Below are 4,823 nucleotides of genomic sequence, written 5' to 3'. Positions count from 1 at the left end.
CCAGAGTTAGTATTACATGAATATTAAAAAAAGTATCAAAATAATCTAGAAGAAATAAAAGATCACTGATAAAACAAATAAGAGAAATGAAGGGGACTTGTTTTAACAGATATAAAAAAATAGAATAAAGATATAAGAATAAAAAGAGTGGTTTAACATATAAATAGAAACAAAATACAACACAATATAAAATTTATATCACTACTAAGAATATACACAGCTTTTTTGGGGGAGGGGAACAGATGGTGTGGTGGTTAATGGCGCTGGACTTCCACATGGCTGATATATATATATATATATATATATATGTATATATATATATATATACATATATATATATGTTTTTTTAAAAGAATATACACAGCAACATGCTCTAACACTCATCATCTCTTCCTCCCAACATTGAGATGGTGGTATTACTCCATGGAGATTTCTTTACAAGAACTTTGTCCAAAATGGTAGACTTAGCATATGACTTTCTTTTCCTCTCACGATTTCCCTTAGTGCATCATGAGCACACACACACACATTTACACACAAATACACACAATGGACAGTCTAGTTGGAAAACAAAACAAAACAAAAAAAGATCAGGGATAGGCCAGAAGAAAATGAGAAAAGTCAGGAAATTAGAAAGCAAATAGTGTCAGACTGACCAGGAAAACACAACAGGGAATTTTACAGCTTAAAATGCTAGAGGTTAGAGTGGTTACTTCTACCTACAGAAGTGTCTACTGTATAGGCATAAATTTTAAAAACAGGCAAGTAAAAATGGGGTAAGCAGCAGGTGAACTAATAGAAAGAAGGATTCAGAAAAATAACAAATTGGGCCTCTTTCCACCACTTTCTCTCCTACAGAAAGCATAGACAGTAGTTTCCTTTTGACCCCAAAAGGAAAGAGGACAGCTTTCTATACAGTGTAATTTCTTCATAGGTGGGGAACACAGAGTATGTTTGTGTATGGAGAGTCAAGAGCAGAGACATGAAGCTTGAATTCTCAGTGGACTTTCATATCAGATTTTGGGCGAAGAATGGCAGCTGAGAGCCAGCTCTGACTTGGAGGTAATAAGCACACTCAACTCTCCATCCAAATGGGAGGTCTTATTTAGGAAATTATATTCTAGTGACTTCTAACTCTAGCATCCTTCATCCACTAATCCAAGGAACATAGCCAGGCCTCTTTCTAAGAAAAAAGGCTATTGGAAAATGGATTGTTACAAATTTAAATTAAAGAAAAAAATTTTATACCAGCTACCTATACCAATTAATATAGTTAGAAGAATGATCACTTAAAGAATGGTCTAGTAACCAAGGAAAACTGAGCAACTGAAGAAACTGACCCATTCATAATAGAGAAGGATGAAGATCAATGAAAAGAGAAGGCCAGATGGTGATACAACCAGTAAAATGTGACGTTCTGGGAGCCTCACCCACATGGGAAGACGACAGGTTCATATCAGGAAACCTTTCTGAGTACACCAGGCATGTACCCAGGATCCAACACAGCCTGAAACTGAAGGTGAATCATGGTGATATGAAGCTTTTGGGGTGTGCTTGTGTGCTCATACTCTCTAAATAAGTGAATAAATAAATAAATAAACTTCTTTGAAAAAGTTTGAAAATTGATGAAAAGAAAGAAAAATTTATCTTGGACAAAAAATAATTCAAAGAAAAGAAAAATGTTAACAATTCTAGCTAAAATTCTTAGAGTTTTCATCACAATTTATCTGGTAATACAAATCAGTTAATGCCATAAGTTATAATAACAGAATGGAAAAATATGTAGCTGCTAAAAAGTATAATGTGTACCTATTTGTTCTGACATATAGGAAGTCTAAGACTGGTTTTGTGTCAAGAAAGTTGTAGAATACTACAAATGGTAGTATTGTGTCAAGAAAGTTGTAGAATACTACAAATGGTATCATCCCAGTTGCCCAAAACTTTAAATACATAGAAGACATGGAAGATAAACACCCTGTTCCCTGTGAGAAAAGGAGGGGAGGAGAAGACTTGGTTGTTTTACTATTCCTGAATAGGTCATATTATTTTACAGAGAGAATGGATTACTTTTGGAGTTAAAAAGTAACATAAAAGCTAGAATAAATCATTGTACTTTTCATTGGCAGAGCTTTGATGAGTGTCTAATTCACCAGATTATCACAGACATTTTAGCATTGGTTTTAATAATATCTTGAAAATCAGAATGAACTGAACGTTCTGGGAGCCTCACCCACATGGGAAGACGACAGGTTCATATCAGGAAACCTTTCTGAGTACACCAGGCATGTACCCAGGATCCAACACAGCCTGAAACTGAAGGTGAATCATGGTGATATGAAGCTTTTGGGGTGTGCTTGTGTGCTCATACTCTCTAAATAAGTGAATAAATAAATAAATAAACTTCTTTGAAAAAGTTTGAAAATTGATGAAAAGAAAGAAAAATTTATCTTGGACAAAAAATAATTCAAAGAAAAGAAAAATGTTAACAATTCTAGCTAAAATTCTTAGAGTTTTCATCACAATTTATCTGGTAATACAAATCAGTTAATGCCATAAGTTATAATAACAGAATGGAAAAATATGTAGCTGCTAAAAAGTATAATGTGTACCTATTTGTTCTGACATATAGGAAGTCTAAGACTGGTTTTGTGTCAAGAAAGTTGTAGAATACTACAAATGGTAGTATTGTGTCAAGAAAGTTGTAGAATACTACAAATGGTATCATCCCAGTTGCCCAAAACTTTAAATACATAGAAGACATGGAAGATAAACACCCTGTTCCCTGTGAGAAAAGGAGGGGAGGAGAAGACTTGGTTGTTTTACTATTCCTGAATAGGTCATATTATTTTACAGAGAGAATGGATTACTTTTGGAGTTAAAAAGTAACATAAAAGCTAGAATAAATCATTGTACTTTTCATTGGCAGAGCTTTGATGAGTGTCTAATTCACCAGATTATCACAGACATTTTAGCATTGGTTTTAATAATATCTTGAAAATCAGAATGAACTGAACATACAACAGATTCTTTATTCCTCCACTTTGATTTTAAGCACTTCTAATTATGAATACAGTTGTCCCTGCAGGATGCAAGTGAGAATAGTGGCATGGGTGACACCCACAACTCAACTTTTATCTTTATTTCCAACCACCCATATTCCCACCTGATAATGATAAATTGGTGGGAGTTCAAAGATGTCTAGACAATTGATCATTGGTGTGAAGAAACTGACTTATGAGGACAGATTAGAATGGCTGAATATGTATTTGGTAAAGTGTATGACAACTGGGTTGAGTGGGAAGAAAGAACGTGACTATTATCTCAAGCATACTTGAATCATTCCAAAGAGGGAAAGTCTATTCTAAACTGGGAGCCAGCAAATGATTAACATACTTAGAGGAAAAACACCCTCTATATACACATATTGGCTAGCTGATTTATTTTTAGGTCCTGCCTAGGGAAGTTCTAAAAGAAGGTATCCTCAGGGAATCATCTCTGGGGTGGGGAGAGGCAGGGTCTCTGTGCCCAGGAATCCCAGAGTGTCTGAAAACACTTGGAGCTCTCCATGATGGATTGTCCCTAGGGTATCTTATAGCATGGCTGGTGGATGGGTCAGTTTCAGAACTGTGTCAGCCAGCCCATATCACCAGTCTGGAAACCTTTCCCCAGGCTTTCCATCAGTGTTCTTTTGGTGCTTACTGATGTTGCCAGTATAGCTCTTAGCTTATATTATTTTGTTTCTGTGTCTCCTATGGGCTCCCGACCAATAGGAACTCTATTTCAACAAGGTAACATGTCAAAAATACCGAGTTTGGAGTCAGGGCAGAATGCAAGCACACCAGAAATGTTTTGACTGCTTATTACTTAGAATAGAAAGTCAGAGCAGAAAAATGTGAGGGGTCTATTCCAGTACAGACAGAAAATTACCACAAAGTTCTCACAAAGAATTGAAGTATGTGTCACAGGCAATAAAAACGGTGGTGGTGGTATGTGTGTGGTTGGAGGGGGCTAAAACCATTTTAATTTGACATACAGACAAGCATATAGGCAAACATTACTATCTATTGTTTTGTAATCTGCTTTTAGTTTCTTTAACAGCACATAGAAGACATATTAGGGCAGGGACTAAAACATCGACTGCAAAGGTACAAGTGGCTGGGTTCAAATCCCAACTCTGTTGCTTACTAAATGGCCTTGGGCAAGTTACTGAAATTATCTATGCCTAGGTTTCTTCATCTGTAAAATGGAGATTAATAATAATATCTGCTTTTGTCTGTATCAATTATATTTGATTGCTATGAGCATTAAATAATAGTGAGTGCTTTTAAATAGCAAAAGGAATAGACTTTGACTAATATACACCTGGTTCTCCTGCCTTACCACCTATTCAACTTCTTTTACTAAAGGAAACCCTGTACCCATCACATTGTCAATTCCATTTCATAAACGGTCATTCCTCTCCCATCAATTTAGTCCAGTACCATCTCTGTGAAGTTATCCCTGAGTTACTCCAATGTTGAGTTACCCCTTTCTTTTTTTTCTCCAGTAACATCTTGTTCACTTAATTACCGAAGACAACGTTTTTCAAATTGCAGTCATTTGGATTGATACGTAAGTTCGTATACTCTTTGTGTGGAGAAGGAAGATGTGAAAAGGGAAATCTTGTTTACTGAGAGTCTGTTATATCCTTGGTCATCACCTCTGTGTTTTAGAACTGACAACTCCACGAGAGTTGAAATTAGTAACTCTTATATCTCTGGCATTTGGTACCACTGGCAATTTACCAATGTGTATTAGATAAATTGATAAAGAAATCTCAACAA

The 4,823-nt window shown here is 35.6% G+C and overlaps 1 long non-coding RNA gene across 1 annotated transcript in view; it reads left to right on the top strand.

The window, feature by feature from the left end:
* Positions 1-4,611, top strand: part of LOC102487850 (uncharacterized) — a 16,092-nt gene extending 11,481 nt beyond the window's left edge. Inside the window, exon 3 of the long non-coding RNA XR_003548098.1 lies at positions 4,547-4,611. This is a non-coding gene — a long non-coding RNA (uncharacterized LOC102487850). The remainder of the gene's footprint in view (positions 1-4,546) is intronic.
* The last annotated feature ends 212 nt before the right edge of the window (positions 4,612-4,823 follow it).

This window comes from Tupaia chinensis, unplaced genomic scaffold (assembly GCF_000334495.1).
Source record: "Tupaia chinensis unplaced genomic scaffold, TupChi_1.0 Scaffold147417_1, whole genome shotgun sequence".
NCBI lineage: Eukaryota > Metazoa > Chordata > Mammalia > Scandentia > Tupaiidae > Tupaia > Tupaia belangeri.
Note: the sequence above shows the minus strand (reverse complement) of the source record. Positions and strands in the feature narration are given on the sequence as shown.